General features: G+C 43.8%; 1 protein-coding gene across 6 annotated transcripts in view; it reads left to right on the top strand.

Annotated features, from left to right (window-relative positions):
* SNX10 (sorting nexin 10) overlaps positions 1–12030 on the top strand; it is an 85345-nt gene that overhangs the window by 32335 nt on the left and 40980 nt on the right. The window contains exon 1 of one of the 6 annotated variants that reach the window (XM_063667460.1): positions 2900–3021. The exons of 4 other annotated variants lie outside the window; for them this stretch is intronic. The gene's annotated coding sequence lies outside the window, so the exon portion shown is untranslated. Of the gene's footprint in view, positions 1–2899; positions 3022–12030 lie in introns of those variants that run through there. One more of the 6 variants, XM_063667458.1, reaches the window with a different exon arrangement.

Here is a 12030-nt window from a genome sequence, read left to right as displayed (position 1 = left end):
CACAAATACACTTTCTTTAAAATGATCCTGAAGCAACCTGAATGCTCAGCAATACAGGTAACATCCACTCAGTTGAATAAGATAACCCCTTATCCAGAAACATGGATATTTTTGTTGTAATGCGATTGAAGAAGAGAAAATGTAGGCTTGTGAAAACACTTATGATTATATCAATAAAAAAAATATGTGTGTGAGAAAAAAACTGTAAGGAAGTAAAATTGTCATAATGATTGTTTATTGTGGTGGTTTATGGTTAAGGTTACCAGGAATAATTTATTATGGAAATAATGACACTTTGTTTGTTTCTGAGGCAGGGTCTTGCACTGTCACCCAGGCTGGAATGCAGTGGTGTGATCATGGCTTACTGTAGCCTCAATCATTCTGTCTCATGTGATCTTCCCACCTCAGCCTCCCAAGTAACTGGGACTACAGGTGCACATACCACACCTGGATAATTTTTAAATTGTTTTTGTAGAGATGAGGCCTCACTATGTTGCCCAGGCTGGTCTTGAACTCCTGGCCTCAAGTAATCCTCCTGTCTCGGCCTCCCAACATCCTGGGATTACAGGTGTGAGCCACCATGCCTGGCCTCAATCATAGCACTTCCGAGCATAGTTCAAATGACTGAGTGGGGAATGAAGGTGCTATGAATAATTATACATACTGTGATGACAAGAGAAAACCAAGACTGTCCTGAACAACACGGGCCATGTGGTCACCCTAGTTATGGGCAATATTTTACTTCTCTGTTTTTCAAATTTCCTGAATTATATTATTTAAACATTAATTTAAATTTAAAAATACGTAAAAAGAATGATCTTGCTTTAGAATATTTGCTTTCAGAGGTCACAGAACATTTCTTTGGCTCTTTCACCAAGCACTTAAAGTGCTCTTTGGCTCTTTCACCAAGCCTTTTAAAGTGGTAGGGATACCGTGGAGACATTGGTCTCAGAGGATGGGTGGTCTCAGAGGATGGGGATAATCCAGCTGGGAGGCTTTGAAGCTGTGATCATTCCCCTCTGCCCTCCACCATTCTCATGAAAGAAGGGACTAGCATAGCACCTACAGACTCCAAGATGACTAATAAGATTAGGATCCTAGTAGGTTCAAAATATCCTAAGGATTTGCTTAGATCACTTGACAGCCCTGTTCTCCTTTGCCTTTCCCAAAGCAATGTTACAGTTAAAGGTTAGTTTGTGGGATCTGGATTTGAATTTTTTTCCACTGAAGTTTGCCAAATATAATTTTTTTTTTTTTGAGATGGAGTCTCACTGTGTTGCCCAGGCTGGAGTGCAGTGGTACGATCTCAGCTCACTGCAACCTCCGCCTCCCGGGTTCAAGCAATTCTCCTGTCTCAGCCTACTGAGTAGCTGGGACTACAGGTGCACACCACCACACCTGCTAATTTTTTATGTTTTTGGTAGAGACGGGGTTTCACCATGTTGGCCAGACTGGTCTCGAACTCCTGACTTCAAGTGATCCGTCTGCCTCGGCCTTCCAAAGTGCTGGGATTATAGGCGTGAGCTACTGCGCCCAGCCATCAAATATAAATTTATGTTTGACGGATTTGTGTGTAGCTTCATGGTAATGGGGCATATAAGTAACAGTTTCATCGGCTCACATTTGAAGTATACGAAACAAAATTAGAGATTTTTTTTTTTTTTTTGAGATGGAGTCTCACTCTGTTGCCCAGGCTGGAGTGCAGTGGTGCGATCTCAGCTCACTGCAACCTCTGCCTCCTGGGTTCCAGCGATTCTCCTGCCTCAGCCTCCCGAGTAGCTGGTACTACAGGTGTGCACCACCACACCTGGCTAATTTTTGTATTTTTAGTAGAGACAGGGTTTTGCCATGTTGGCCAGGCTGGTCTCGAACTCCTGACCTCAGGTGATCCGCCAGCCCTGGTGCTCCAAAGTGATGAGATTGCAGGCATGAGCCACCGTGCCTGGCCAAAATTAGAGATTTTAAAAATATGTTATGAATAGTCTTTTACAACTAAAACTGTATTAAAAGTAAATACCAAGGGGTCAGGGTGCCGATATTTATCTCCATGGACTGTGGGGGAGGTTATGCCATTTTGTTAATGATAAAACATTGAACAAATTAGTTCTTCCCTTGCTTTTTTAGTTGTTCTACCTACAAAAAGGAGATAACTAAATACCTTGGCTAAGAAAACAGCGAACACTTCCTTTTAACTGTTCACTACGTTGTGAAAGATAGAGGCACTTTAAATCTCAAATAAGACAATCATGTGGTCTTGGACTAGGTGTAGGAAGCCTCATGTCTGAGTCTATCGTTTCTCTGCAGCCTCATTTTCCTCTACCCTCCCCATCTGAGTCCAGTGAATCACTTCCTGATCCCACACATGGCTTGCACCTTCTTGCCTCCCTACATGGATCATATTGTACTCTGCACCTGGAACCCATGCCTCCCATATTACCTCCTTCATTAATGCAATGAAAGGTTTTAGTGATGGCCAACTGGGACACCAGAGCAAGACTGCCTGGGTTCAAGTCCCAATTCTGTCGCTTAAAGCTATATGACCTTTGACACATTACCTGTTAACTTTTCCATTTCTCTGTTTGCTTCACTGTGAAATGGGGATAATATTAGTACCTATCATTTTTTATTTTTGTTTTTTAAATTTAATTTTATTTTTGCATATTTTTTGAAAGAGATGGGGTCTCGCTATGTTACCCAGGCTGGTCTTGAACTCTTTGGTTTAAGTGATCCTCCTGCCTCAGCCTCCCAAAGTTCTGGGATTACAGGTGTGAGCCACTGCGCCCAGATGAACTGACCATTTTTATGAGGATATATGTAAAGTGCTTAGAACAGCGATTATCCTTTAGAAGCACTGTCTGTGTGTTAATTATCTTTTTTTTTTTTTTTTTTTTTTTTTAAGACGGAGTCTCGCTCTGTCACCCAGGCTGGGGTGCAAAGGTGTGATCTCAGCTCACTGCAACCTCTGCCTCCTGGGTTCAAGTGGTTCTTGTGCCTCAACCTCCAGAGCAGCTGGGATTACAGGTATGCGCCACTATCCCTGGCTAATTTTTGTATTTTTAGTAGAGATGGGGTTTTACCATGTTGGCTAGGCTTGTCTCAAACTCCTTACCTCAGATGATCCACCTGCCTTAGCTTCCCAAAGTGCTGGGATTACGGGTGTGAATCACCGCGCCTGGCTCCTGTTAATTATCTTTTGAAGTACAGCCCTTCCAGTAAGCATATGTCCACTAGCCAACACAGGATTTGTGGCCTACTGACCTAGGTTTGAGTCTGAACCCTGCTACTTTGTGTTGGATGACGTGGGACAGTTATTCAACTTCTTTGAATGTTAGTGTCTTCATCTGGAGTGCAATATATCACCTGGTTGCTGGGCACGTCATTTGTGATACTGTGTGAAGTGCACTGTTTATGAGGTGCCTGGTTTAGCACTTGACAACTGGTAGATGCTCAGCGAATGTTAGTTTCTTTGGTTTGCATTTGCCTCCCTTTGTAACACCGTGTTTGTTGCCTGATGCTTGTACCTGCTTGGTTGCATCTCCTCTATTAGGCTGAATATGTTTTAATTTTCTTTGTCTCTGCACATAAAAATTTTTTTCGTTTATTCATTGATTTCATCACTCATTTGTTCATTGTATTAATTCATGCATTCTTTTTTTTTTTTTGAGACGGAGTCTTGCTCTATCCCCCAGGCTGGAGTACAGTGGTGCAATCTCTGCTCACTGCAAGCTCCGCCTCCCGGGTTCACGCCATTCTCCTGCCTCAGCCTCCTGAGTAGCTGGGACTACAGGCACCTGCCATTACACCCAGCTAATTTTTTGTGTTTTTAGTAGAGACGGGGTTTCACTGTGTTAGCCAGGATGGTTTAGATCTCTTGACTTTCATGATCCACCCACCTCGGCCTCCCAAAGTGCTGGGATTACAGGCGTGAAGCGCCCGGCCACGTTCTTTTTCTTGTTTATTCAGAAATCATTTACTGAGCCACTTGCTAAGTATGTTGGGCCCTACCAATGGCATGTACCCTTCTTCCAGCTAGAGTCAAGGGTAGAACTGATGAGAGCTTGAACTAGGCCAGTGACACTGGAGGCTGAGAGACAGGAATGGACTTAGGAGGTGTTTAGAGAGAGGACTGTAAGGGCTGGCTGACCAGTTGGGTTTGGAAAGGAATCAATGACAGTTTCCAGGATTCTCGCTTGAGCCTCTGTGTGGATGCTGACATCATTAATTAAAGTGGGCAACATAGAAGATGGTAGAATTGTCTAGGGTGTGGAAGGGCAGGGAGAAGGTATCATGTGTCCACCAGCCTGGTTTGGACACAGTAAGTTTGAGGTGTGTGCAGAATGTCCGCATGAAGAGACCACTAGGAGGTGGCCAGTTGACCCTCAAAGGCAGTTCTGATTCTGGACACCTTTGCACGTGATATGGGAGTGGAAGTAGCCAAACCAGAGACTGAGTGTAGAGTGGAAGGGAAGAGGGCTGCCAGTGGCCCACTGGGGAAGTGCCCTGATTAAAGTGGAAGGCGACAGGGAGTCTGTGGCTTCTGCTAGGAAGCATAGTGTGATGCCTCACCACTGAAACTGCCCATGTGCCCCACCAAGAATATGCCACTGTCTGTGCACTTGAAGGCCAGCCCTTGGGTAGGCAGTACAGAAGTGAGGAGAATGCCTTCTTTCCCATCATGGGCCTCGCTGCAGGCCCCAGGCTGCATGGAATGTCTGTCTCCTTCTCCTGCAACATGTCTCACAAAGAATTCTTCTTGAATGCATGCTATGGTTCCTCTCTCCTTGTAGCTGCCCATCCTCATTTTTCTTCCCTCCACTGGATAAGCATAAGTGAGGAAACACGCCAATACCTCCCTCCCCTTGTACACACCTCCACTGCTGCTTCTCTGTCTGGACCACCATCACCTCTGGCCTGCACCATTAGTCATCTCCAAACAGGTCTCCCTGCTTCTGCTTTGGCCCCCTACAGTCTGTTCCACACCCAGCAGCCAGAGGGATCCTGTTAAAACATTAAGTCAGGTTAGGTCATGCACCTGCTGAAAGTGCCCCAGTGGCTTCCAGATTCCTCACTGTGGTCCACAGGCCCAGCGTGACCAGGCCCACATCTGTCTCTCTGAGATCCTCTCCCTCATCCCCCACACTCCAGCACACTGGCTTCCTTCTGTTTCCAGATATGCCAGGCTCTTTTGGCCTTGGCTTTGGCACACGCTGCCCACTCTTCCTGCGGTGTTCCTTTCCCAGACTGTTTTGTCCCTGGTTTCCTTTCTTCTGTCAGGTTTCAGCTCATATGTCACCTCCTCTGAGAAGCCTTTCCTGACCACCCACATATGAAGTAGTCCTCACCAAGTCCTGGTAGTCACTCTCAAAAACATCACCCAGTTTTGTTTTTCTCATTAAGCTTGTTCATTATCTTGTTCATTTATTGGCTTACATGTTTACTTTGTGTTCTCTCACTATTATGTAAATGATGAGTCTGCTGGGATCTTATCTCCTGAACCCTGGATTCCCACTCAACAAGTGTTAGTTTGCTTAGTTTGCATCCTCCTCCCTTTGTAACGTGGTGTTTGTTGCCGATACCTTGTACCTGCTTGAGGAACCTGCTTGAAGGAACAAGGCATCAGGCAATAATCACAGCATTACAAAGGGAGGAGGATGCAAACTAGAAACCTGGTCATGGAGCCAGTCACAGATGTGGCGGGATTTTTCTTCAGTGGTGGGCGGCACAGGAGACAAAATAGGGGAGACAAATGTTAGGTTGATCCAGGTTCAGGGCCCTGAGATACAAGTGGCCGGTGTGGCAGTGGGACAGGGAGCTGAGGGTGCAGAGGGAGGGCGTGTGACACAGTGGAAGGACGGGAGGTCCACAGGGAGATGGGAAGGGTTGGTCAGGGCTCTAGTGGTTTCATTCACGTGGAACAGCAGATTGGGTGAGAATGAGGAAGTGCAATCAGGAAGGGCGGGCCCTGGTGGTCAGAGGGAACTTCTAGCCTTACATTTCATGGCCAGGGCTGTGGCCACATGGGGGTTGGTAAGCAGAGGGTTAGGTAACAGGAATGAATGAGGTAGGCTAAGGCAAGAGCCCGGAATGTTAGGGCTTTACTCATGATCAAGGCCCTCCTTGTAGGAGGTTAGGAAAAAGTGGGGAAGTCAGTGTGGAGGGGTCGGCAAAGCCACAGGCATGAGGAGCAGGAAGCTGGAGAGAAGCAGGTCTTGCTAGGAAATGAGGGGGAGGAGGTTGGTCACATTCCTAGGTTCTGGGTACTTCTTGGTAGGTTATTGTCTGGAGATAACAGTGACCAGGACAATTTGGGTTCTCCTGATCCTGGGATAGAGGGGAGCACATGAGGATTGAGCAGCCGGTACTTGGGAGAGTTACCAGGGAGGGGCGGGTGGAGAAGCCGGGGTGCAGCTAAGATGAAGTTGCTGAGATGGGTGTGAATTGGGGCATTTGCAGCCCTGGCAAGAGTTCCCGAGGCATATTGGAAGGAAGGGTTAGAAGAGGAGAGGGCGGAGGAAGGACGGAGTCAGATCCAGGTAGAGATGAGAGAACCCCAGAGGATGGATGTTGCTTGGAGGCCCTTCAGCTTGGGCAGACATTGTGGCTCATAGGAGGAGGGTGTTTTGGCCATGAGGGTTGTGAATGAAATGGGTTAGGCCAGGCATAGTGGCATGCACCTGTAGTTGCAACTACTTGGGAGGCTGAGGCAGGAGAATCGCTCGAGCCCTGGAGTTCGAGACTAGGCTGGGCAACATAGCAAGACCTTTCTCTAAAAAACAGAACTAAGCTGAGCGCGGTAGCTCACGCCTATAATCCCGATACTTTGGTAGGTCAAGGCAGGAGGATCACTTGAGCCCTGGAATTCAAGATCAGCCTGGACAACATGGCAAAACCTCATCTCTACAAAAAAACTTAAGAATTATCTGGTCATGGTGGCATGCACTTATAGTCCCAGCTACTTGGAAGGCTGAGGTGGGAGGATTGCTTGAGCCTGGGAGGTTGAGGCTGCAGTGAGCTGTGATCACACCACTGCACTCCAGCCTGGGTGGCAGAGTAAGACCTGTCTCTAATAAAAAAAGAGAACTAAAAAAAAAAAAAAAAAGTAGATGTATTAACATAAAGAAATGGGTTAGGCTTCGGGTTTCAGGTAGCATGTTTTTAAAACAGCTTTATTGATATATGATCCACATATGTACATTCACCCATTTAAAATGTGCATACAGGCCGGGCGCGGTGGCTCAGTCCTGTAATCCCAGCTCTTCACGAGGCCAAGGCAGATGCATCAGTTAAGCCCAGGAGTTCCAGACCAGTGTGGGCAACATGGTGAAACCCTGTCTCTACAAAAAATATAAAAATTAGCTGGGCATGGTGGCCCATGCCTGTAGTCCCTGCAACTTGAGGGGCTGTGGTAAGTGGATCACTTGGGCCTGGGAGGTCGAGGCTGCTGTGAGCTGTGTTCGTGTCACTGCACTCTAGCCTGGGTGACAAAGCTAGACCCTGTCTCAAAAAAAATAAATAAATAAATAAATAAAATATAAATAAAATGCATACAAGTCACTGGTGTTTGGTATATTCACAGATACGTGCACTTATCACCACAGTCACTTTTAGAGTATTTTCATGACCTCAAAAAGCAACAACTTTGTGCTTTTTGGCTGTCTCTCCCCTACCCACTAAGTTCTTCTCCCAGTCCCAGTCCCAGTCCCAGCTGCAAGCAACCAGTAGTCTATGTTCCATCTCTGTAGAAGTTTCTATTCTGGACTTTCATGTGAATGGAGTCATATGATATGTAGACTCTTGTGACCGGTTTCTTTCACTTATTGTAATGTTTTCAGGGTTTATCCAAGTTGTAACATGTATCAGAACTTCATTCCTTTATATTGTTGAATAATACTCCATTGAGTAGATATACCACATTTTGTTTGCCTGTTGATAGGCATTTAGATTGTTTCTACTTTTCACTGTTATTAATTATGCTGCTGTGAATAGTCATGTACAAGTTTTTATTTCTCTTGGATATATATACCCCAGAGTAGAATTGCCAAGTCAAATGGTGACTGTATATTTAATTGTTTGAGAAACTGCCAGACTTTTCCCAAGGGGCTGCACAATTTTTTATTTCCACCAGTAGTGTATGAAGGTTCTGATTTCTTTACCTCCTTGCCAGCATTTGTTATTATTTGACTTTTTAATTCTAACCAGACTAGTAGGAGTAGAGTGGTATCTTACCATGGTTTAGATTTGCATTTCTCTGGTAACTAATGATATCAAGCATCTTTTCATTTGCTTATTCACCATTTGTATATCTTCCTTGGAGAAATTGTTCAGGATCCTTTGCTTGTTATTGAGTGGGGTAATTTGTGTTTTTCTTATTAAGTTGTAAGAGTTCTTGATATAGTTTAGACACAGTCCCTTAGATATATGATATGCAAATATTTTCTCATTCTGTGGGTTGTCTCTGATTGGTGGCATTTGAAGCACAAAAGTTTTACATTTTTATGAAGTCTAATTTACCTATTTTGTTGTTGTTGTTGCTCATGCTTTTGGTGCCATATCAAAGAATCCTTTGCCAAATCCAAGGCCATGGAGACTAACTGCTGTGTTTTCTTCTATGAGTTTTATAGTTTTTTGCTCTTACAAAATGGTATTTGATCCATTTTCAGTCAATTTTTGTATGTGGTATAAGGTAGGAGCTCAACTTCATTCTTTTGCGTGTGGCTATCTACTTGTCCCAGCACCATTTGTTGAAAGGATGATTCTTTCCCCATTGAGTGGTTTCGGTGCCCTTGTTGGGGAAATCAATTGACTAGACAGAAATAAACCTATGGGTTTATTTCTCAGTTCTGTTCCTTTGATCTATTTGTTTGTACTTGTGCCAATACCACAATGCAGTGAGTGCTGTTGCTTTGTAGTAAGTCGAAATTGGGAAGTGGGAATCCTCCTACTTTATTCTTCTTTTTCAGGATTGTTTTGGCTATTTGGAGTCTCTTGCAATTCCTGTGAATTTTAAAGTCAGCTTGTCAGTTTGTACAAAGAAGACATCTGGGATTCTGATAGTGATCATGCTTGAATCCATAGATCACTTTGGGCAGTATTGCCATTTTAAGATGTTAAATTGTCTTCCAGTTCATGAACATGGTATGTTTTTCCATTTATTTTGATCTCTTAATTTTTCCCAACAATGTTTTGTGGTTTTCAGAGTATACATTTTGTACTTCTTTTGTTAAATGTAATCCTAGGTATTTTATTCTTTTTTTTTTTTTTTTTTGAGACGGAGTCTCGCTCTGTCGCCCAGGCTGGAGTGCAGTGGCGCGATCTCCACTCACTGCAAGCTCCACCTCCCGGGTTCACACCATTCTCCTGCCTCAGCCTCCCGAGTAGCTGGGACTACAGGGGCCCGCCACCGCGCCCAGCTAATTTTTTTGTATTTTTAGTAGAGACGGGCTTTCACCTTGTTAGCCAGGATGGTCTCGATCTCCTGACCTCGTGATCCGCCCGTCTCAGCCTCCCAAAGTGCTGGGATTACAGACGTGAGCCACCACGCCTGGCTATTTTATTCTTTTGATACTATATTTAGGTAGTACTTTGATGGGAAGTTGTGATAGTACTTCTTACTCTTACCAGGTGAAGGGGTAGAGTGAGTAGAATTGAAAAAATGTTTTGTTGGCAGGAGAGAGGGCAGGGCATTTTCTGCTGTTCTTCAGGAGGTTGTGTTCTCAGGTTTTTCACAATCCTGGGGCAAGGCATCGAGGAATACATCAGCCTTCAAAGAATTTCATGCACCCAGCTACCAATGATTTCCCCCTTTTCCCATCCTAATCAAAACCCTGTGTGGTGGGAAGGGATGACTGATGAGTGAGTAGCTGAAGATAGCTCTTGGTTAATACAAAGGCAATCTGATTGGACTAATTAACACTAATATTTAAATCACTAATACCACTCCCCCAGCTTCTGAGATTTATCCGCTGTTCCAAAAGATGAAAATTATTAGCACAAACAAATCACTAATTAAAAGAACCTTGGTAGCATAAGCAAAGTGGGAGGTGGGAAAAATGCTTTTGGATTTGGCCTGGGAGGTCAAGGTAGTTTTTTGTTTTTTGTCTTTTTAAACTTGCTATATCATAGTTATGTGTATTTTTGAGGTACATGTGACATTTTGATACGTATGTACAATGTGTAATGATCAGATCAGGGCAACTGGGATATCCATCACCTCAAACATTTAAGGACAGTTTTTGAAGAGAGAGAATGTCACAGTACGAGTTAGGAAGCACCTGTGCCAGTGGTCATTTCCCCTCTCTCATATGTAATTTTTCACAGCTTCTTTCCTTTTGTTCTGTTTAGTAACTGGGTTGCTTCTTAGTGTAAGTGAGTACAAAGGGAGGTGGAGGTCAGGGCCAACATGCACATACAGGTATGTTCTCAGTGTCTGCATCTCAGGTAGCACTTTTTCAAAATGACATTCAAATAATTGTGAGGTTAAAATTCTATAATTTTTTTTGTTTCTTGGATTTTAAACCCTAAATTTGGCCTACTATCAAGTTCATGACCATAAATGGAACTTGTATGTCGTAGAGATTAGCAAGTTAGTGGTTTCTTTGATTTATGTCCTATGAACCAGTATTTTTTTAGATTGCTAATAAACTTTAAAAAAAGATGTGCTGTCATATCCTCTTTTTTTCTTTTGTGATGAATGGTGGAAAAACTTAAATGCAATTTTATTTGTGTTTCTAACTTTAACTGAATATCAGAGTTCTGCTGTTTTTCCATCTTGGTTTGCCTTTTCTAGTTCTAATCTGGGACTGAGGGAGACAATTTGGGCCTGGTTTGCAGATGGTTCTGCTTGCACTGCGGGCCCTCCGCAAAAGTGTATGGCTGCCTGCCTTCAGCCCAGCTTTCATGTTTTGGTGCAGCTCTAATTTCTTTTTCTTTTTGTTTGAGTTCCTTTGATTGCCCAAACTGGGGTCACCTCCAAGCCACCTTGAGTAAAGGGGTGCTTATGTTAAGGACACTGTGCACAGGGAACCTCAGAGATGCTGGACACTGAAGCCACTCGGAAAGTGGCCCCAGGCAGGCCTGCACACTTCAGCAGCCAAAGCTGGCTCCTGTGATTCAGCTTGTCTGGTGGCCAATTTCTGTGGCCTTTAGTATCTTTTATCTACATCATGGCTCATACATACTTGTGTTATACGAGTATAACACAAGAACCTCTGGTCCCTCAGAACCCCAGCTGTGATGTCATTATCTCTCCAGTTTCTCTTTCATCACTTTCCAGCCTCCATTCTTAAAGAACCATCAAATGTAGTAATATTTCCTAGGTTCAAGTACCAGGAGGGAGCCATTGCCCATCCCTTTCTTCTTTTTGTGCCAGGCTGTGCCCTAGGTACCCTCTAGCCTGTGGACTGACTTCTTTCGAGTCAGACGTCCATCCCTGATCCCTCCCTACTGTGTCTGGGGAGGCTCATGAGAGCCAGCTGCCTGTAGATCTGCTGTAGGAGCAGGACCTTGGTAGGCTCTTCCCCAGCGAATCTGGAAGGGCCCTGGCACCACCACAGATGTGTCCAGTGCAGAGCCAAGGGCATAGGTAGTATTGACAGCAGATATGGGAAAACTTGGCACAGAACTAAACATTGAATTTAAAATAACCTCGCAGATGGAATATTCTTAAGAGATGAAAGTAAGGAGTCAGTGATTTTTTTATTTAAATAGAAAAATAGCTGAACATTGTGGGAGGAAATGAAACACAGAGTGAAATTAACTTGATTGCTGTTTGTTTTTTTGTGGGGAGGGAATAATAAAAGTAATTGAGCACATTAGGTTTTACTTTCTTTTAAAAAACATGTTTTGTTCTTAAACTTTAAAAGTAACAAATGCACTGTAATCTTTTGGGGAAATACAGAAAAAAAGGAAGTAAAAATCAGTCATAATCCTACCACTCAGAAATGACTACTGTTAATTTTTAACTTTGTTGTGCATAAGCTCCAGTTCTTAAATAAATAAGTAAAAAAAAAAATAATGTGCTTTTAAAAAATC

The sequence above is a fragment of the Pongo pygmaeus genome, chromosome 6 (genome assembly GCF_028885625.2).
Source record: "Pongo pygmaeus isolate AG05252 chromosome 6, NHGRI_mPonPyg2-v2.0_pri, whole genome shotgun sequence".
Taxonomy (NCBI): Eukaryota; Metazoa; Chordata; class Mammalia; order Primates; family Hominidae; genus Pongo; species Pongo pygmaeus.
Note: the sequence above shows the minus strand (reverse complement) of the source record. Positions and strands in the feature narration are given on the sequence as shown.